Genomic DNA, 24,294 nt, shown 5'->3' on the forward strand with positions numbered 1-24,294 from the left:
TTTAGAATTGCAAGAAAGCTCAACACAACACCACAACTGTTTTCTTAAATATTAATATGTTACTAAAATGATAAATCATGGCATCTATTTAATTTGGTGTATATGAACATCTATGACTACGTAAATACTTTTTTTTTCTGTTGTAAGGATCTGTTTGCTAAACTCTAAAATTTTAACTCATTGGGAAAAGCAGCAGCTTTTTTATCCTTTGACAATGATAGTATTCAGCAGAATCACATGTAATCTCATTGGATTCCTACAGAATTACTATTAGAAATTCTAATTTCAGATATTTGAGTACCACTATATTCACTTGAGTTATCATATACAGTACTGTACCATCATGAGACTGGGCTCTCAGAATGCTGTATGAAGGGTGTTGTGTAATCTTACCCATACAGATGCAGCCATTCAAAACGCATGGGGTATTTCGCGGTACACCGCGGTGGGCGTGTCATTTGTGAATTAGTGCATGAACACGCAGTATCACACGGTGTAAAGCGTAATTTGACGTCATGCCGGAAAGTATCCAGAATCACCTTGTAAAACCGCCAGGAGGAGCCAATAAAGCCTAACCTCTCATGTACAGCATTTGAGCTTTTAAATTTAAACTGTGTATTACAGCATGTTAATCATCAGTCATTAAAAAGTTGGTATATTTTATGAAAGCAAGATTGCTCAGTTGGACAAAAGTACACAACCTACCTTTATCATAAATATTTTAATTATGCAGAAATATTTTATGCATCAAAGTCTTTACTGAAGATATTACTAATAGTATTAATAATGAATGACTTTGGACAAGCTGTCCACATTCTTTCTAACCGTCATTTTAAACGAAAAGACTTTTATTTTTTTCTTTGACAAACACCACAGCATTTCGTTGATCTAACTAACGAAGACAGGACATTAGATAGCCAATATGATAAAGGAATAAATGACTTTTTTTGCTCATTTCTTTAGCACATTTGTACAAGCACTTGGAATCTGTCCAAGCCCTACTTTGTCAGGCATTTTCTTTTACTGTAACGGACATAAAAACTCCCTTGCTTTTAACAGAGCGTTTCATAATTTCTAACAACGAAAATTATTTAAACTGCGACACTTATCATTCAACCAGAGCTCAAAATATCACAAGGATCCTCAAGAGCACAGCAAAGACTGTATTTAAAGATACTTGTATCAGATACATGAGAATCCAAGCTTTTTTATCTACGCTTTCTTTTCCATATACCAGAGATTATGGTACCACTTCAGAAGGGTGTCAGCCAGTCAGATTCCAGGAATCCAGAACTGTGCTCCGCGCCTCCTCCCTCTCTCGGTGCCACGCCGGGTCTAAATATCTAAACATATGTATCTATATAGTAGGTAGTGTCACTTTATTCCACTTTCTTTGTAAACGCGGAAAAACAGATTCACAACGCGACGCTGTGTCACTGTGTAAAAAAAAAACGGTTTGAACACCCTACATTGTAATGAGCTGCTGAGCTTCTGTAAGAATAGGAGTTCCTGCTGTCAGAGGGGCTGGAAAGTGCCCTGGGTCATTTAATTAGTATTTAAATTCGCACTGAATTGAACCCATTCAGAGCCTACATGACATTTTAGCATTTCATTCAGAGCAGAAACCCTCACACCTGAAGAAGGCTTGAGTTTTCTCCCTTCTCTTTTAAAGGTGTGTACAATCCTGTAATACAATTTAAAATAAAAGTTTAAACAGTATCAACTAAACTCCATTAATATAAGTATCGATTGGTATTAAATAAATACAGCTTTTAAGTATAGATTACACTTTTCTAAAATGTATTAAAAAAATAAAAACGATTACAATCTAATCTTTCCACGTTTGATCCCAAAATCCCAAGAAAAATAAATCTAAATGGGGAGAAAGCTATGCTGAAAGTTTATTAAGATACTTAGAAGACAAAGATAACAATTTATGTTGCATTTGTCTGATTGTGAATCAAAAAACACATATAATTAAACACGTTTGCGATTTAAATCAAAACGCGATTTAAATCAATATAAATATTTATATTGTAACGCATACTGTACAGCCTCCATTTCTCTATAAAAATGTAAAAGATCGTTTGCGCAGCCTAAAAGGGGGGGGTCTACTCTCAGTGACAGCTGACAATCCTCCATACACTCAAGTGAAAAATTAATAATGCCAATGTAAACGTCGTATTTACAATTTGTTGATAATAGAAATGTAAAGTTCTCTAAAGCTTTGTGATAGTTTACCCAGGCAGCAAAAGATCAGCTGCACTGGTAAGATGCGACACCGAAGATATGATTAATAACCTTTTAAATCTGAAGGGAGATCTAAAGGGATTCATTCATTGTTATTAAAAATGACTTAAATTCGATCATGTTGTGATATTTAGAAATATAAATGTGTTTGGTGCGAGTGAAGTTTTATTTAATCTCTGACCCAGGGAAAAGTTTTATTTTTTCAAAGAAATGTTTGTTAAAAAAAAAAGTCATGGCTCTAGCTGGATTCAAACACCCAACGTGTGATGTGGGAGTCAGGAACCTAACCCACAGCGCCACTGGCAAGGTCATATGAGGAATGTTGAAAAAGCCCAACAGAAACATTATCAACAGAAAATGTACAGCGTGTACTATTCTTGTGTTGTGGTACATGAATATAATTATATCGTTATTAATTTCTTTAGATACGCGATTCCATATTATATTAACAGAAAAGCTTAAAACTACCACTTTTTATACACGCTATTTCACATGTTAGTTAAAGACTTCGATGCTTAAAATGTTTAGGGAGAAATGGAATACTGGTGTGTATTTTTTCTTTAAAGTACAGAGACCAGCCATATACTGTATGTTTATGTTCCCAAATTAATTACGTTTATGGCCTTCACACGCGTTACAGTATGCTCCTATTCTTTTTATGCTCAGCTACTAAGATTTCCCTTCAGTGGTAAAATTCCATATAAATATTCAATACTAAAACGGGCACAGTAAAGACATTTAAATCTTTCTACGACCGACCAACGCACCACGAGTGCCCCTGTCGGTCAACCAATCACGTACCACGGTATTGCGCATCATCGCGCGTCACGATACTTGAGGACATAGCCAATTACCCAAGGTACGTGTCTGTGCCGCGCACTTTGAATGGCTGCATCTGTAGTATAATACACTGTGTAATACATTGTTGTATATTTTGAATTTCCAATCGGAGAAGAAATATAACAAATCTTGTATTCTGCCCTTTCAAATGAGAGTTAGTGTAAATTCAGAAAAGGAGGGTAGACATTAGTTCCAATAGTGGGCTAATTTTAATACTAGTGATAAAGACAAAGAAAGGTAACACAAGCAGTTTGACATGAAATAGCTAAAATGTAGATCAGTATTTTCTGCACTTATATAGGTTTAATCCCTGGTTTTAAATGGCATCTTCCTCGATTTGGCCATTGTACAGTATATAATAATATAATTTTTTTTCTTACATTACTGCTTAATCAATAAATCAAGTACAGTATGCAATATCTGATGGCAGTTCCAAATAAAGAGAAAACTTCTCATAACTGACAAATGAAACAAATACAAACAACACAACATCAAATTAAAAAGAGAAATACACAGATATCACTACACATTTTTGTTTACAACCAATGAATATATGTATAGTGAATATATGTAATATATATAAATATATGTTTATCTTGTCTTAGATATGGGACTCTGTAGAGAAGAATGACATTGGCTGTATAGCTGGAACTGGCAGTAACAATATGGATGTCTTTTATGATGCTGGGCTGATGTTTCAAGCAAGCAATGGAGTTGGTACAACGTTTAGATCAGGTATTTGGCTATTTTATGAACTAGTATTTCATTAGATATGATATTATATAATTTGTGACTAGAAAAATACATTACCTTTAATTGCAAAAATGTTGTACTTCTTGTAACAGGTAACATAGAATATCAGTTACTAATCAGGAATCTTATGCAGTTAAATAGTCAACCTAGATCCAAGCTCTTCATTTGTTTTTCTTCTTTTATGCAGTTTTTACAGATATTACCTTGTATTTTTTTTTCTTTTTGATCAGTATAAAATTCAATCCCCTAAAAACTAATCTTAAAACCTGGGAAGGCAGAGTAAGGATCAATGTAACAGAATTTCTGCAGAAAAATATAACAACAAAACTCTTCTTTTCATCAGCATAGCATAGCAAATTGTATGTCCTAAATTATTTATTTTCTGAGGCACCACTGCAAGTTCACCTCATGATACAGTGCCTTGCGAAAGTATTCGGCCCCCTTGAACTTTTCAACCTTTTGCCACATTTCAGGCTTCAAACATAAAGATATAAATTTTTTATTTTATGTGAAGAATCACCAACAAGTGGGACACAATTGTGAAGTGGAACGAAATCTATTGGATTTTTGAAACTTTTTTAACTAATAAAAAAATGAAAAGTGGGGCGTGCAAAATTATTCGGCCCCTTTACTTTCAGTGCAGCAAACTCACTCCAGAAGTTCAGCGAGGATCTCTGAATGATCCAATGTTGTCCTAAATGACTGATGGTGATAAATAGAATCCACCTGTGTGTAATCAAGTCTCTGTATAAATGCACCTACTCTGTGATAGTCTCAAGGTTCTGTTGAAAGCGCAGAGAGCATCATGAAGACCAAGGAACACACCAGGCAGGTCCGTAATACTGTTGTGGAGAAGTTTAAAGCCGGATTTGGATACAAAAAGATTTCCCAAGCTTCAAACATCCCAAGGAGCACTGTGCAAGCGATCATCTTGAAATGGAAGGAGTATCAGGCCACTGCAAATCTACCAAGACCTGGCTGTCCCTCTAAACTTTCAGCTCAGACAAGGAGAAGACTGATCAGAGATGCAGCCAAGAGGCCCATGATCACTCTGGATGAACTGCAGAGAACTACAGCTGAGGTGGGAGAGTCTGTCCATAGGACAACAATCAGTCTTACACTGCACAAATCTGGCCTTTATGGAAGAGTGGCAAGAAGAAAGCCATTTCTCAAAGATATCCATAAAAAGTCTCGTCTAAAGTTTGCCACAAGCCACCTGGGAGACACCCCAAACATGTGGAAGAAGGTGCTCTGGTCAGATGAAACCAAAATCGAACTTTTTGGCCACAATGCAAAACGATATGTTTGGCGTAAAAGCAACACAGCTCATCACCCTCAACACACCATCCCCACTGTCAAACATGGTGGTGGCAGCATCATGGTTTGGGCCTGCTTTTCTTCAGCAGGGACAGGGAAGATGGTTACAATTGAGGGGAAGATGGATGCAGCCAAATACAGGACCATTCTGGATGAAAACCTGTTGGAGTCTGCAAAAGACCTGAGACTGGGACGGAGATTTATCTTCCAACAAGACAATGATCCCAAACATACAGCAAAATCTACAAAGGAATGGTTCACAAATAAACGTATCCAGGTGTTTGAATGGCCAAGTCAAAGTCCAGACCTGAATCCAATCGAGAATCTGTGGAAAGAGCTGAAAACTGCTGTTCACAAACGCTCTCCATCCAACCTCACTGAGCTCGAGCTGTTTTGCAAGGAAGAATGGGCAAGAATTTCAGTCTCTCGATGTGCAAAACTGATAGAGACATACCCCAAGCGACTTGCAGCTGTAATCGCAGCAAAAGGTGGCTCTACAAAGTATTAACGCAAGGGGGCCGAATAATTTTGCACGCCCCACTTTTCATTTTTTTATTAGTTAAAAAAGTTTCAAAAATCCAATAGATTTCGTTCCACTTCACAATTGTGTCCCACTTGTTGGTGATTCTTCACATAAAATAAAAAATTTATATCTTTATGTTTGAAGCCTGAAATGTGGCAAAAGGTTGAAAAGTTCAAGGGGGCCGAATACTTTCGCAAGGCACTGTATATATATATCCTTTCACTTAAGAACTTAAAAGTACTTTTAACAAAGTCGTATTTCTAAATTTAGTTTAATATTTACAATCTATCCAATATATTTTATCCCAGATCATAAATGCCCTGACCCACCAAAGCGACAGCGTCGTTCCTTGATCCTGGGTGATATCATGACAAGTCTGGGTAAGTATTTTATGTTGAGGCACAACCACCTACAGTAAATGCACATACATTGGGTCTCTTGATATACTTTGACATTTTTCAAAATATATTTTATATTATATATATATACAGTAATTTTTTTACACATTCATTTTTTTGTGAAAGCTCTTATTAAGCTAAAATAGTTGATATGAGGCTTCTATTCTGACAAATAATATATGAATAACTCAATTGTAATTCAGACCAGTAATTTTACAGTTCAGGTTTCCACTGTAATATTTTTTTTACTTTGTTCACCATTCTTTTTCTTTTTCTAGCAAGCAATTACTCAGGACTCCTACAAAAGTGTTGTAGAGATGGGATGGTTGAAAATATTATAGAAATACCTGTGAAAGGAGGTCTCAATATATCAATGAAGGCAAAGAGTGTATCGCTGCTTTCCTGCACTGCTGTACAGAGATTTCCAAAAGGCACAAAGACAGACAGAGAGAAATGTTATTTCTTGCACAGAGTGAGTTTAATTTTTATAACTTTTAGGCCTTACTTGAATAAAACACCATAAATACTAAATAAAAGTAACTTTTCCCATAACAAGACTTAATTTCAATGCATGAAACTATGTGTGAAATGTTCTGGTGTCTTAAAATAGGGGATTTAAACAGGAGAGTTAGGGTAAAAAAAAAAAAACATGCAAAGTGGTTGTAAAGTACAAATCAGGCATAGTTTCAGTTCAGGAAACAAAACCAAAATCCAAAGCCACAACACAAAAACCTAGCTCTTCTTTGAGCTCCTGACTGACTTCTTCAGTCCCTAAATAGGCAGCTTTTTCTTAATGTTCAGTCTCTCTCCCAGAATCTTCACAGAATTCTTCCTAAACGTCAAGAGAAAGGAACAGCAGGGAGATTAAATACCCTCAGAGCAGCCTTGGCAGTGAGAGCTCTAACTACTCTGCATCAGCTGTCTCCATAGCAAACATGCCAGAGCAGGGGTGGCGTGGCTGCTGGCAACTGAAAGTGTAACACACCCCACTGGAGAATAGAATAATTTGAGGTTGCTTGCAAAAGAAAAAATGAATTTATGGCCATAAAAAAGCAATTTTTGAGTTTAATAAAGGACTATACAGATGCAGCCATTCAAAATGGGTGAGGTATTTCGCGGCATACCCCGGTGGGCGTGTCGCGGTGTCACGCGGTGTCACGCAGTGTCACGTGGTTAATCGCGCGTCATTTGACGCTCTGCCGGAAACTATCCGGCGTCACCTTGTAAAACCGCCAGGGGGAGCTTAACCTCTCATGTACAGCATTTGAGCCTTTAATTTTGAACTGTGTATTACAGCATGTTAATCTTCAGTCATTAAAATGTTGGTATATTTTATGAAAGCAAGATTGCTCAGTTGGACAAAAGTACACAACCTACCTTTATCAGAAATATTTATGCATCAAAGCCTTTACCGAAGATATTACTAATAGTATTAATAATGGATGACTTTGGACAAGCTGTATACTCAAAGTATAATTTCTTTAGCACATTTGTACAAGCACTTGGAATCTGTCCAAGCCATACTTTGTCAGGCATTTTGTTTTACTTCAACGGGCATAAAAACTCCCTTGCTTTTAACAGGGCGTTTCATAATTTCTAACTACGAAAATGATTTAAAATGCGACACTTATCATTCAACTAGAGCTCAAAATACCACAAGGATCCTCAAGAGCACAGCAAAGACTGTATTAAAAGATACTTGTATGAGATACATGAGAATCCAGGCTTTTTTTTATCAATGCTTTCTTTTCCGTATACCAGATTTCATGGAACCACTTCAGAAGGGTGTCAGCCAGTCAGATTCCAGGAATCGGTACTTTAAAGGAAAAATACACACCGGTATTCCATTTCTCCCTAACGATTTTAAGCATCGAAGTATTTAACTAGCATGTGAAATAGCGTGTGAAAAAGTGGTAGTTTTAAGCTTTTCTGCTAATATAATATGGAATCGCGTATCTAAAGAATTTAATAACGATATGATTATATTCGTGTACTGCGACAGGGCTGTGTAGGGCTGTTTCGCCTCCCTGTTCATGTGAGTTGTCCTGTAGCCTACTGGTCTACGTGCCTGGTTAACAACTCACAGGTTGTTTGTTCAAATCCAGCTGGTGCTGGACTTTTCTTTTAACAAACATTTCTTCGAAAAAATAGAATAGCGATATCATGGACAGTCAACTGACTTTTATATTTCAAAATATCGCAACATGATCGATTCTAAGTCATTTTTGATAACAATGAATAGTCACCTTCTTCCCTTCTGACAACGGTCCCTGCTTCTGTTTCCTGCTTCTATTGTGTGTGTGTGTGTGTGCAACAGAGTAAATTTTTATAGGAGAAAAGGAGGCTGGACAGTATGCGTTACAATATAAACATTTATATTGATTTAAATCGTGTTCTGATTTAAATCGCAAACGTGTGTTTAATTATATGTGTTTTTTAATCATAATCAGGCTAATGCAACATAAGTTGATACAGTATCTTTGTCTTCTAGGTATCTTAATAAACTTTCAGCATAGCTTTCTACCCGTTTAGATTTATATTTCTTGGGATTTTGGAATCAAACGTGGAAGGATTAGATTGTAATACGTTTTAGAAAAGTGTAATCTATACCTGCCCAGACTGTACGCCTTCCTAAACTAGTGTCCTGCCCTTCCCCGCGCACCCCAGCCGGGCGCTCTTCGGCCTGTGCCCGGGACGAATGTATATTTTGATATTTACACCCGGCGCGGCACCGAGGGAGCGTCTGCATTTATAACTTAGTTTTTAAAATTAGTCAAGCAATATGAAGCATCTCCTTTTACTTTTAAGTTCCTTAAATACATTGAGCACAGCTTTCTCACCACTTAAGATTACTTTTTTGGTATCATCCTTACACAAAGCAGAAACTTTCCGATGACATACGGTACAAGTGGAAAGATTACAGATTTTAATCGTCTTTAATTTTGTTACGTTATACGTTTTAGGAACGTTTCATCTAAACAAACACCACAAAACTATTCTCGATTGTATTTCTGAATGTTATGTTACACCTACAGTAGTTCACTGCTTTAAATACATCGAATTAAGAATGTTAGGTGTAGCACTTTAGATCTTTTTTTCTGAACCAGTGAAAATCTGATCATGTTCCTCTATAACAATAATAAAAAACTTTATTTTACATATCACCTTTAAAAGTGGCATCTCAAAGCAATACAGTAGATCGAAAAACAGTTAAAAGGGACCAAAGTAAATACCAGACAAACGCAAACGCGTTTTTAATAAAATGCTTTTATTCATTCAGCAGGGAGTGAGAGGGACATCCAGCAGAGAGAGACACACACACCGGTTTCCATTGACAAAATGTTTTTTTTTTCAATTCCTCTTGTCTAACAGGAATGTTTTGTTTGTGGACAGACTGTTAGACTAGAGGAAAAGAGCGCCTCCTTTTTCGTTGATCCGATCACGAATTCTTTTCCAGTCGCACGAAGTAAGGGTTGAGAATCTCCGATTCACCATGCGACTAATGGTTTCCCGGAGATTGCAAGGCAAGGCACTTTTGCCTCTGGACCCATCGAAATTTACAGACGTGGTCCACCCCCAGTAAATTTCAAAAGTCACAAGATTTCAAAACACGAGGGCGGTGTAGCGGTCGGCTCTTGCTTTCCCGTCTATGCCGATGCACTGCAAGTACAACTCCCCCTCCATCTCCTGAGTGATGGGTAGCAGTTGGATATCTGGGAGAATTATTCGTCCCACTGGCGTCTGTGAATTCCACTCTGTGAACGGTGCTTCCTGGGGGGAGATAGACGGCGGGGACAACATCGACAAATTCCTGCGCGGTGGTGAGTGGAGAGGCCGGGATGGAGTGTCCTGAGGCGGTGTGTGCTCTGTGGGGGGCAGAGCTTCTGCCAGGCATTGCAACCTGCGCGGCGGGGAGAGGCACTTATCAGGAGACAGCTGCTCAACTGTTTGACTGCTGGAACATACTGTCTCCTTCCTCTGCATTTTCAGGAGTGTCTCTAGCCTCCCAATCCTCCCCAGTAATGCATCGTGCTGTTCCCGCTGCTGCCGAAATGTCTCCACACAGATGCTGCTTCTACATGTTGGCACCCTGGCCAGTGGCCGAGAGCAGAGACCCACGGCCTGTGGCAAAATAACAAAATTCATGTAAGAAATAAAGTCACACAGTAGTATTCATCAGTCGCGGAACAGACGTCAAAATAAACTTTTCTTTTTTTCCGTCTTACCGCTTTCTTTTTTACTGTCCTGGTGGTAGATTTCGAAGATCGTTTCGCCCGTGCGGTGTTTTCTTGAAGAACAGGCTACGAAGAAATAATTATAATTGAATTTAAAATTCAAAACGGCAATAATACCTTGTAATATGCGCTGTAATCGCGTATTTCAGATGAAGTCTGCTGTATTTGCTTACCCTTCGCTCTTTGGAAGCTGGGGCGGCAGAAGCACCCCGTCTCTTCCCGTAAAAGGTCTTGGTCTCCATACTGTACTGTGGTCGCTGTAGTGCAGGTTCGCAGTTTTTTTTGTGATGGGAGCTCACCCAATCCCTTGGTGTATTTATGCTATATTCACGTGTACGGCTAGAATGTTCATTGTCTTCCAATGAAAGGCGGGTGCCTTTTGCCGAAGTCGGGAGACATTAGAGGCTTGCCACACCCGGACTGTTAAACCAACGCATTAGCACGTCAAAGCCCATCGAGGACCCGGGCGCAATAATTGTTTTGTCCCTTGATTTACTGATCTGCATTAATTATGGAAATCGAGTTCCTGCTCTTTGCGGACGACCTGGTCCCGCTGTCGCCCACAGAACAGAGGCTGCGCCAGAACCTGGCACTGCTGGAGCAGCACTGTCAGACCTGGGCGCCGACAGTCAAACTGAACAAAACCAGAGTTATGGTTTTCCAGAAAAAAGCCAGACCTCAGGGACACAGGTACAAATTCACACTTAACAACACATTAACACCTAACAACGGGAGCAGGGACGAATTAGGCCAGTACCCACTATTGTTAAACATACAGAAAAGGATATTAAAGTATTGAATATTAGTATTGGCTTTAGTATTAGCCATACAGAACATTAAAGTGCCCCTTTTCCATTCAGCGGGTGACTGAGCCGCTGTGTCCTATCTTCTGACAGTCGCCGTTGTGAATGTCTGTAGAGTGTATCTTATTTTTAGTACTATATTTTTGTATTATATTCCCTATTAATCAAACTCTAAGAGTATGTATCGGCTTGCCAGTCGGGTCTTTTTTCTCTATTTGTATTGTCGTTTACACCTCGCACGACTTTAAAAGCTAGCAAGACAGGTTTCGATTCACATTAGCTGGCGAGCCTTGTTAACAAAAAAACTAATAATAGTGTAACATGCCACTGTTTGTTCATGAACAAAGTTATACTGAGATTTCCTTAGATACGCGATTAAAAAATAAATAAATAAAAATTTGAATCCCCGGCGGAACACATTCCATAAGAATCAGCGCTTTTACAGTATATATTGCCTTTAAAGGTGGCTTCTCGAAACGCTTTACAGGATAAAGACAACAAGAACAGCAACAACAACAATATTGTATTTCATTGCACTTTGAAAACCAAGTAATAACTTAACTATATGTGCAAACGTTTCATATGTTGCTGTTGTGAATGCCTGTGGAGTGTACAGTATCTTATTTGCCTTGCGTCCTGGTTATCTCGCGCGCCCCCCCTCAATTCAATTCAATTCAAGGTGTTTTATTAGCATGACAAATGGGTTCGATCAGTGTCGGGTATTTACTTTGCTTTGAGATTCCACCTTTAAAGGTGATATATAAATTTTTGACTAAAATAAATTGATATCTTTGTCTTCTAAGCTCTCTGTGTACAGTAGAGCCTCCTGTCCAGCCAGCACATGTCCACAGACATTCACAGCAGCGACATATCATAAAACGTTTGCACATATAGTTAAATTATTAGTTGTTTTTCAGGAAGTTAAAAAAAACACTTGAACAACTTATCCAGTCTCTCGAAATAAAAAAAACTAATAATAATGTAACATGCCACTGTTTGTTCATGAACAAAGTTATACTGAGATTTCCTTAGATACGCGATTAAAAAATAAATAAATAAAAATTTGAATCCCCGGCGGAACACATTCCATAAGAATCAGCGCTTTTAAAGTATATATCGCCTTTAAAGGTGGCTTCTCAAAACGCTTTACAGGATAAAGACAACAAGAACAGCAACAACAACAATATTGTATTTCATTGCACTTTGAAAACCAAGTAATAACTTAACTATATGTGCAAACGTTTCATATGTTGCTGTTCACAACTCTCCCCTCTCTCCCTCAATTCAATTCAATTCAAGGTGTTTTATTTGCATGACAGATGGGCACAATTAGTGTTGGGAATGTATATTTCGATATTTACACCCGGCGCGGCACCGAGGGAGCGTCTGCATTTATAACTTAGTTTTTAAAACTAGTCAAGTAATATGAAGCATCTCCTTTTACATTTAAGTCCCTTAAATACATTGAGCACAGCTTTCTCACCACTTAAGATTACTTTTTTGGTATCATCCTTACACAAAGCAGAAACTTTCCGATGACATACGGTACAAGTGGAAAGATTACAGATTTTAATCGTCTTTAATTTTGTTACGTTATACGTTTTAGGAACGTTTCATCTAAACAAACACCACAAAACTATTCCCGATTGTATTTCTGAATGTTATGTTACACCTGCAGTAGTTCACTGTTTTAAATACATCGAATTAAGAAAGTTATGTGTAGCACTTTAGATCTTTTTTTCTGAACCAGGGAAAATCTGATCATGTTTCTCTATAACAATAATAAAAACCTTTATTTTACATATCACCTTTAAAAGTGGTAGTACCTTTTTTAGTACTATATTTTTGTATTATATTCCCTATTAATCAAACTCTAAGAGTATGTATCGGCTTGTCAGTCGGGTCTTTTTTCTCTATTTGTATTGTCGTTTACACCTCGCACGACTTTAAAAGCTAGCAAGACAGGTTTCGATTCACATTAGCTGGCGAGCCTTGTTAACAAAAAAACTAATAATAATGTAACATGCCACTGTTTGTTCATGAACAAAGTTATACTGAGATTTCCTTAGATAGGCGATTAAAAAATAAACGTTTCATATGTTTCTGTTGTGAATGCCTGTGGAGTGTCTCCTATTAAGCTCTAAATTGCATTTTGAGCGCGGTTTTTGACTTTTTTTAAATTGCATTTTGGGCGCAGACAGCACATACAAGGGTTAATGAACTGCGCCAAGAAATTTAAAATAGTATTCTTTAGGTGTGAGGGTAGGAGTGGACCGCAGCAGGCATAATCAGCAAACCAGGAAAACAAAGAACAGGACAGGTGAGATGTGTATCCAGAAAGCGAGTGATCAGAAAAAGGAAATGGTGTTACGCCCAGGTTTTCAACCCAATTGTTTTAACTTGCTAATGCATCAGACACATTTCCTGGCGTATTGTGTTTTAAATAAAATAGGAGTGTCTTTCCCTGGCATTAGCTCATCGGTATGGTGTAAGGTTTATCTGTACCATACCATACAGTATATAGGTACAGAATTCAAGCTGCACCACTGTATCGCTTTGGTAAGGAGACGGACAATGGCCAAAATCATGAAGACTCTCTCACACCAAATAATGAAGATGAAAAGAAACGGGAAGTCAACACGGGACATTGTACAGCAGTTGGCTTCGATGGACATCTTCGTTTCTGAAAGCACAGTGAGACGGCATTATAAAGGGGAGAGGAGGCAAAGAGAATCTAAACCGAGGACGATTCAAAGGTAAATAAATTTCTAAAAATACCTTTCTTGCATGTAAATACAACTACGCACATTATTTTTAAAACTAACTGCTGATCTCTTTTTTTTCAAGTCTTATTGTGCGAGCTATCGACAAACTGACTGATGAAAATGATGAGCTACCGGCGATGCAAGTCCAAAGACGGCTATGGGCTGACCTCGGTGCGAATATTAGCCCGACATCGATAAGAAGAGTACGCAGGAGGCTTGGATGGAGATACAGAAAAACCAACACATGCCCCATGATAAGGCTAAAAAACAAAGAGGAAAGACTTAAGCAAGCTCTCCAATGGATTGAACAGGGGGAGGCATTTCAGGATGTACTTTTTACCGACGAAACAACAGTGGCTCTGGAACAGTTTTCAACAATGGCATTTTGTAAAAAGGGGAGATATGTGGACAAGCCAAAGCCCAAACATCCACTGAAGGTTCACGTCTGGGGGGGTATATCTAGAAGAGGCCTGGGACCACTTCTTATTTTTGAAGGAATTATGGACCGTGTATTCTTCGAGGACGTCGTGGTCACACAGCATGCTGCCCCATATATCAGGGAGCAGTTTGGATCTAGGCACCGTCTCTTTCAAGACAACGATCCGAAACACACAGCAGCAAGGGCGAGGCTTATAGCAGAAGGAGTGAACTGGGTGAAAACTCCAGCCGAATCCCCAGATCTAAATCCGATAGAGATGGTTTGGCATTCGTTGAAAGACTACGTTCGGAAAACCGCTAAGCCCACCACAAAGCAGGAACTGATCGATGCGATCTATAAATTCTGGGAGGAAGAACTGACCGAACAAAATTGTAACAATTTTATTAACAGGCTGTTTCGTGTTCTTCCTAGGATTGTTGACCGGGGCGGGGGACATTCGGGAATGTAAGTCTGAGAAAGACAGTCTCACGTTTGTGGACAGTCTGTCCACAAACAAAACATGTAAAAAAAACAATAACTTTTTGTCAATGGAAACCGGTGTGTGTGTCTCTCTCTGCTGGATGTCCCTCTCACTCCCTGCTGAATGAATAAAAGCATTTTATTAAAAACGCGTTTGCGTTTGTCTGGTATTTACTTTGGTCCCTTTTAACTGTTTTTCGATCTACTGTATTGCTTTGAGAGGGTGATAGGTGATATGTAAAATAAAGTTTTTTATTATTGTTATAGAGGAACATGATCAGATTTTCACTGGTTCAGAAAAAAAGATCTAAAGTGCTACACCTAACATTCTTAATTCGATGTATTTAAAGCAGTGAACTACTGTAGGTGTAACATAACATTCAGAAATACAATCGAGAATAGTTTTGTGGTATTTGTTTAGATGAAACGTTCCTAAAACGTATAACGTAACAAAATTAAAGACGATTAAAATCTGTAATCTTTCCACTTGTACCGTATGTCATCGGAAAGTTTCTGCTTTGTGTAAGGATGATACCAAAAAAGTAATCTTAAGTGGTGAGAAAGCTGTGCTCAATGTATTTAAGGAACTTAAAAGTAAAAGGAGATGCTTCATATTGCTTGACTAATTTTAAAAACTAAGTTATAAATGCAGATGCTCCCTCGGTGCCGCGCCAGGTGTAAATATCAAAATATACATTCGTCCCGGGCACAGGCCGAAGAGCGCCCGGCTGGGGTGCGCGGGGAAGGGCAGGACACTAGTTTAGGAAGGCGTACAGTCTGGGCAGGTATAGATTACACTTTTCTAAAACGTATTACAATCTAATCCTTCCACGTTTGATTCCAAAATCCCAAGAAATATAAATCTAAACGGGTAGAAAGCTATGCTGAAACTTTATTAAGATACCTAGAAGACAAAGATACTGTATCAACTTATGTTGCATTAGCCTGATTATGATTAAAAAACACATATAATTAAACACACGTTTGCGATTTAAATCAGAACACGATTTAAATCAATATAAATGTTTATATTGTAACGCATACTGTCCAGCCTCCATTTCTCCTATAAAAATTTACTCTGTTACACACACACACACACACACACACACACACACACACACACACACACACACACACACACACAATAGAAGCAGGAAACAGAAGCAGGGACCGTTGTCAGAAGGGAAGAAGGTGACTATTCATTGTTATCAAAAATGACTTAGAATCGATCATGTTGCGATATTTTGAAATATAAAAGTCAGTTGATTGTCCATGATATCGCTATTCTATTTTTTCGAAGAAATGTTTGTTAAAAGAAAAGTCCAGCACCAGCTGGATTTGAACAAACAACCTGTGAGTTGTTAGCCAGGCACGTAGACCAGTAGGCTACAGGACAACTCACATGAACAGGGAGGCGAAACAGCCCTACACAGCCCTGTCGCAGTACACGAATATAATCATATCGTTATTAAATTCTTTAGATATGCTATTCCATATTATATTAGCAGAAAAACTTAAAACTACCACTTTTTCACACGCTATTTTACATGCTAGTTAAATTTAATTTATTTATATATTATATATTTATATCTCTGACCAAGGGAAACGTCTCATTTTTTCAAAGAAATGTTTGTTTGTTGATTGTTATCAAAAATGACTTAGAATCGATCATTTTGCGATATTTTGAAATATAAAAGTCAGTTGATTGTCCATGATATCGCTATTCTATTTTTTCGAAGAAATGTTTGTTAAAAGAAAAGTCCAGCACCAGCTGGATTTGAACACACAACCTGCGAGTTGTTAGCCAGGCACGTAGACCAGTAGGCTACAGGACAACTCGCATGAACAGGGAGGCGAAACAGCCCTACACAGCCCTGTCGCAGCACACGAATATAATCATACCGTTATTAAATTCTTTAGATACGCGATTCCATATTCTATTCCCTATTAATCAAATTCTAAAAGTATGCTTGTTGACTCCGGTATCACGTTAGTTAAAGACTTCGAAGCTTAAAATGTTTAGGGAGAAATGGAATACTGGTGTGTATTTTTTTCTTTAAAGTACCAAGACCAGCTACTGTACTGTATATACTGTATGTTTATGTTCCAAAATTAATATCGTTTATGGCCTTCACACGCGTTACAGTATGCTCCTATTCTTTTTATGCTCAGCTACTAAGATTTCCCTTCAGTGGTAAAATTCAATATCTACAACGGGCACAGCAAAGACGTTTACTGTAAGTCTTTCTACGACAGACCAACGGACATCGAGTGCCCGTGTTGGTCAACCAATCACGTACTGCGGTGCCACGCGTCATCTTGCGTCACGCTGCGCGACGCCACCTGCGGTACGTGTCTGTAACGCGCACTTTGAATGGCTGCATCTGTATATTGGCTAATTGAAGAACTACATCATGGACTCATTCAAAACAAAGATTGGACCATTTCACTCATTGGTTGCTTGGTTATCTGCCTCAAAAACATGGCCAATCCCATGGTTGGCATTAAGCAGCATTACAAGGTATTTTTTTATATTCCTGCACAGCTTGATAATGAAAGGCCCAAACAAAAAAAGCCAAAGTATCTATTAAAAATAAAGTACATACAATGCTACAGTACATATCATATAACAGTGACAATATGAACTGATCTGTGAGTTCCACATCCCTACCTTTTACAAACATAGAAAATCCCAGAATTATTTTGTTATAATCTAAATAAAGAAAACACCTTAACAAGCCATAGAGAGGGAACCTACATCCTATTTGAATAAAATGGATCCTAAACGGGATTACCTCTTTCTCTAAACAGAACAATGAAAGGGAACCAATTGCCCTATACTTAATGACATTACTAAAATAGTAGAAATGTTTTTAGTCTGGCCATTTAGGATAAAAGGACTTTCAAAAAGAATGGGACAAAAATCTATCTCATATATAAAGAAATCAGTCTTTTACTCTTTAATCTGGTCTCAACTCTGATATTAAAAAACGTTTTCAAAGCAGGGTGTGAAGAAGGCTCTGCAGCCAAAACATTGTGTTTTATTTCTTCTCTTTTCAGCATGGAATAAACCTATTACTTGTTCCTTTGCAGCCTGTGCATGCTAACGCAACTACCCACCTGAACTATTTAATTATTTAGCCTGTCACTCTAAGAAATCTGTAAGTGCACTCTCCAGAAAATAAAGAAACAATTACAGATTTTGTGAGGCCTAGTATTTTGCCATTGAGATGAGTTTATCAATATCATGTCTCCATACAGGTGAAGATGATCAAGATTACATAAGTTCTGATGAAATTGTGTCCTGAACTGAATTCCCAGTAAGTTGGCTGTGGCAAATGGAAATGTTACCAAATGAACCCAAAGGAAGAGATGGGTATAGCAGCATTTTACATGATCATCTTCTATGTCTTTTCTTCACTTTACAAGATACAGTACAATAAAGACAACAGATTGTAATTTTGAAACAATGCATAATGCCTAAAAACAACTTTATGTCCATAAATAGATTTTAACTGTGCAGATTTTCAGAATTCTAAGAGCACCATTAAAATGGGATGGCACATATCGTATCCTCCAATTTCTAAATGCCCCTGAAGAACTGTAACTAAAAGCAGATTTAGTCTGTAAAGTGCTCAGTATTTTTTAAGCAAATTGAACTTTAAAGCAAAACAAAAATTAAAGCCTTGTACAAGAAGGCTTGAAAAATTGTAAATTGTGATACTGTGACAGAGGAGCCTGTCACGAGGTACAGATAGCACGGGAAATACAATATTCATACACCTTCCGTTGAGCGGTTGCTAGATAAGTTCCTGAGGGTGCACACTCAGGGATTGACAAGTAACTGCTATTACTTAATTTCATATACATTCACGAACATAAACACATACTTAATTTCATATACATTCACATACATTCACACAGGTATGAGTGAGTATTGTGGTGTGAATGGAGAGCGCTCTCAAAATTAATGATACTCACTATTTGTTTGGTGTCGGAACTTCCGGGGTGGGTCAGCCTATGGTGGCCTGAGGAAGGCCAAAGTAGGTTAGTTTTATAACAGAATGGCTCCACCGCAAAAGCACCCAAGCAAAACAAGTACAGTCTATCCACAGCACTCCCAGTCCCCCACACCAGAAAACAAAACCCCAAAAAATAAAAAAAGAATTCTTCAGATAAATCCTCCTTTTCGTACTGCTCTCTCTCTCTTTAGTCACACTACCTGATATACCAACTACCAACTACAGATGCAGCCATTCAAAGTGCGCGGTACAAAGCCGTACCGCAGGCAACTCACTACGTCATACTGCGCGGTACGTGATTGGCTGGCCAAAATGACCTACAGGGGCACTTGTGGTGCGTTGGTCGGTCGTGGAAAGATTTAATCATTTAATGTCTTTACTGTGCATGTTTAAATCTGCTTAGTATTAAATATTTATATGGAATTTTACAACTAAAGGGAAATTTTAGTAGCTGAGCATAAAAAGAAGGGGAGCATAACGCATCTGATGGTCATAAACGATTTTTTACTTTTTTTACACAAACATTTTTACTTCTTAATTAAACGTTTAAAATACACGTTTCTAATAGAAAAAAATCATATTCTGTTGTCTTCCTGGTATGTAGAACAGATCAGCAGGTCTTTTTTTCCTCAATCAGAGGCTCACCACAATTCACACTCAACCACATCACAGATCTGCCACACACACCTCAGGACGGTGACGTCACTGCCTTTCATATGAATCCTTTCATGTGGAAACATTTTGACACTGCGCTTAACAATCTTAGGAAGATCACGAAACAAGCCTGTTAGCCTGGTTTTTGCCTAAAAAAATCACACCCGAGAAAGTGAAGTACTGTAGCATTAACTAGCAAAGGTATTTCGCAGACGTAGGCATAGTATGTAATTCAGGCTTTATGAACTCTAATAATTAATAACCCTAATTAATCGAATCCCAGGTGTGAGTTCATAAAGCCTGAATTATGTACTATGCCTAAGTCTTTGAAACACCTGATCATCTACTCGAAAGATGTCAGTGCTTTGTGTATATTCTAATCGCAGTGGGGGCAGGGTGTGTGGGGACAGGTTTGGTTGAAATTGCATTGGGGATCTGTGTTCTTCACACCTGAAACATTTTCTCTGAAAGCGTTTTCTTCCCAGGTTAGCTGATCTTTTGCTTCCTACACATGCTTACACAGCTCTCTAGGTAAATGATCATACTTGACTGAGAAAGCTTTAGAGAACTTAACATTTTTATTATCAACAAGTTGTAAATACGACGTTTACACTGGAGTTATTAATTTTACACTTGAGTGTATGGAGGAGTGTCAGCTGCATCAGCCTGCTACGTTTCGGCTGTGAATCCTTCTTCAGGTGTGAGGGTCTTCAGCTCAAAATGAAACGCTTGGAGTTTGTAATGTAAAGCGCTCTGAAAGTGTTAAACTTTAATGCAGGAAAAATGTATTTCCCAGAAGCTATACTGATTTTTATGGAAGCCCGTTCCGCCAGGGAGTAAAAAAAAAACAGCACATGGTATTCTCTCCGATGCAGTGCAGTTAAAAACATATCTCTGATCCTGTTCCTAAATTAATATCGTTTATGACAATCAGACGCTTTACGCTCCTTTTCTTTTTTTCAATGTATTGAACAGGGAGAGGCATTTCATGATGTACTTTTCACTGATGAAACAACAGCAGCTCTGGAACAGTTTTCAACCATGTCATTTTATAAAAAGGGGAGATATGTGAACAAGCAAAACCCAAAACAAACATGTATGCCATACGGCGTATGCATTACTGAAGGTAAAAGTTCAGCCTTTGTCACTAATGTAACCACTAAATAAAGACATAAATATAGAAATCCCTACGTTACAAACTGTATATGGCTGGTATTGTTATTTTAAAGAAAAAATATACACCAGTGTTCTCCCTAAACATTTTAAGCATCAAAGTCTTACATATGGTTATTTCTGAAATGTTTTTACGTGCTCCTTCTAACCATGTTACTGTTTACTGTTACTGACCATATTAAGTTTAAAGGCCTGCGGGCAGTTTTCCTGTCCGTGAGGGAGGGTGGACTGTCGTTCATTAGAAGGTTAGCCTATTCTACTCTGAGAATGTAGTGGGGTGGAAAATGCCCACGGTCATTTAAATAGTATTAAAATTCGCACTGATTCCCTTGCGAAGATATGGACATAAGAATATTCGTGCATGGTCAAAAAAATGGCATAAAAAAACGACAAACTGAAGGCTGTGAAAACATTCACAATGTACTTTATAAACAAAGCAAGTGTTCTCACAACTCGAGGAGGTTTCGTGAAAATGCTACAGGCGTGCCAAAATCGTTTTTGAACTTCAAGCTAACTTTACCCCAGTTTTCATTGTCAGATTGTGAATCAAAAAGGGCATTTTTTGATTCAAACACACATTTTTTGATTGAAACACACATTCCGTACAGACACAGTACAATCACATTCTCCTGTCTTCCCATGGTGTAAAATGAATTAGCAGCCCACTGAGTGGAATGTTCTCATTTGTTCTCAATTGTAAAAAGAGGTGATAATTCTTAATAATTCTGTGTCGCATTAACTAACACTTCAGTTTATTCCTCCAGACAGTACATGAATATAATTATATCTTTATTAATCTGTTTAGATACGTGATTCCATATTATATTCCTTGTTAATCAAATTCTAAAAGTATGCGTCACACAAAAGGTTAAAAGACTATCACTTTTCACAAAGTATATAATCTTAATATGGTCAGAAGGAGCACGTAAAAACGTTTCCGAAATAACCACATGTAAGACTTTGATGCTGAAAATGTTTAGGGAGAAATGGAATACTGGTGTGTATTTTTTCTTTAAACTACCGAGACCAGCAATATACAGTACAGTTTACATAATATGTTTGTGTTCCTAAATTAATGTCGTTTATGAGCATGTGAAAGGCATGATGAATCGGAGATTCTCAAGACTTACTTTGTATGATTGGAAATGCATACGTGATCAGATCAACTAAATGCTGTTGTGTTACTTTTTGTCAATGAAAAATATTTTCGTATTTTCGTTTACAAAGACGATTACAAAGAATGTGGACCAGGGTAATACCAGAGTTTACAACTTGTCCAAGGTCATTCATTATTAATAATATTAGTGATATCTTCGGTAAAGACTGACAACAGGAACATTCCTATTCTTTACTCAGCAGCTTATTTAAAACAGCAGCCAAGGTGTTCAAACCATTTTTTTACACAGAAGAGTGACACAGCTTCGCATTGTGAATCTGTTTTTCTGTGATTACAAAGAAAGTGGAATACAGTACTACTACCTGCTATATAGATACATATTTTTAGATATTTAGATCCTTAAATTAATATCATTATTAAATTCTTTAGATACATGATTCCATATTATATTCCCTATTATAAAACGGATAATTCCGGTCCTGAAATCTGATTAGCTGACATTCTCTTACAGATGCAGCCATTCTAACTGCGCGAGCGATACCGCATTATTTTCCGGTACGCTGTACGCAGTCTACCACGAGTTACCGGTAAATACCGCAAGTTACCGGTAAATACCGCGAGCAAAATAATAGTATCCGGAATTTCCGCAAGGTGGAGCTAATAAAGCTCAACCTCTCATGTTTGAGCTGTAGCCATCAAAGTCTTTAATGAAGATATTACTAATAGTATTAATAATAAATGACCTTGGACAAGCTTTAAACTCAAAGTATTGCCCTGGTCCACATTCTTTTTTTCATTGACTGTCTTTGTAAAAGTAACACCACAGCATTTCGCAATCACGCATTTTTTTCCAATCATGCAAAGTACAGTAATTTTTGAGAATCGATTCACCATGCCTTTCACATGCTCATAAAAGAGATTGATTTAGGAACATAAACATATTACCGTATGCAAACTGTACTGTATACAGTATGTATATGTATATTTAATGTCTTAACTGTGCCCATTTAAGTATTGAATATTTATATGGAATTTTACCACTGAAGGGAAATCTTAGTGCCTGAGCATAAAAAGAATAGGAGCATACTGCAACGCGTGTGAAGGCCATAAACGATATTAATTTTGGAACATAAACATACAGTATATGGCTGGTCTCGGTACTTTAAAGAAAACATACACGAAACATGGTTTCATTATGACCAGAATCGGTCTTGAGATATTTTTAACTTGATTTACAGTATTTGAGAGGTATGTCTTGACACCGATACTACGTAAATACTGCTCACGTACTGTATATGTTTCTAGGTTTATATTATGCATTTCATACGGTCAAATTACTTTTGAGCAACTGATAAGAAGCGCGAAACGGTATGCCCAGGGCGTTTTAGTTTCGTTTTATGCGGGGACTGCTTTAACTATATCGCCGTGGATTGATTAGAGATATCAAGTACATACAAGTCATTTTTTAAATGTTGTAGTTAGTCTTGTAAAAATGTTACGAGAACATCATCTGTCAACAATTACACAGGTTCTGTTTCCATATTGCGGATTTTGGTTACGTAATATTATTTTCTAATTTCACGTTGTGAATATATGATTTAGGCAAACAGAGCCGCAAAGAAGTACATTATGGGTTGTTGTTTTTTTTGCAGTTTTATCTAGAACAAGCGATGCTTAAACCTTTGTCTGATTCTTGTGAAACTATCCACACGACAGTTACCTACAGTAGGAGTTGACTTCAGTGATGTCACTGATGAGATGTTTCTAAAAATCCATCCTCTGTAAAACATCTTCTCTAGTTGTCCTGCATATGTATTCGCTAATGAAGCTGTGTGTTCTGAGCCTAGTTCTCTACATTTCTGTATGAACCAGCTTAGAGGGCTAAAGACAGCTTGTGTTTAAATTGAGTGTAAGGTAATTTATGCTTCTGTGTATAATGTTTCTGTAGTGCTTTTTCAGCACTCTGCATGCGACCGCGCCGGTGGTGCTGTGGGTTAGGTTCTTGACTCCCATGTCACATGGTCTGTGATCAAATCCCACTGGAACTATGACTTCTTTTTTTAACAAACATTTCTTTGAAAAAATGAAACGTTTCCCTTGGTCAGAGATTAAATAAAACCTCACTCGCACCAAACAAATTTATATTTCTAAATATCACAACATGATCGAATTTAAGTCTTTTTAATAACAATGAATAGTCACCTATGCGTTACAAAATAAACATTTATATTGATTTGAATCGCGTTTTGATTTAAATCGTAAACGCTTGTTTAAATATATGTGTTTAAAGGCGATATACTGTATAAAAGCGCTGATTCTTATGGAATGTGTTCTGCCGGGGATTCAAAAAATTTATTTTTTTAATTGCGTATCTAAGTAAAATTGCAGTATAATTTTGTTCATGCACAAACAGTGGCATGTTACATTATTAATTTGGGTGTCTCCTCTTGCCAGAAAGCTCTAAATTGCATTTTGAGTGCGGTTTTTGACTTTTTCTAAATTGCAACCCATAAATAAAGCTGATACAGTTTAGACTTACTGTATTC

General features: G+C 37.6%; 1 pseudogene; it reads left to right on the plus strand.

Annotated features, from left to right (window-relative positions):
* LOC148820909 (complement C3-like) overlaps positions 1-24,294 on the plus strand; it is a 136,030-nt pseudogene that overhangs the window by 49,866 nt on the left and 61,870 nt on the right.

Source organism: Atractosteus spatula, chromosome 14, assembly GCF_055471065.1.
Source record: "Atractosteus spatula isolate fAtrSpa1 chromosome 14, fAtrSpa1.hap1, whole genome shotgun sequence".
Lineage (NCBI taxonomy): Eukaryota > Metazoa > Chordata > Actinopteri > Semionotiformes > Lepisosteidae > Atractosteus > Atractosteus spatula.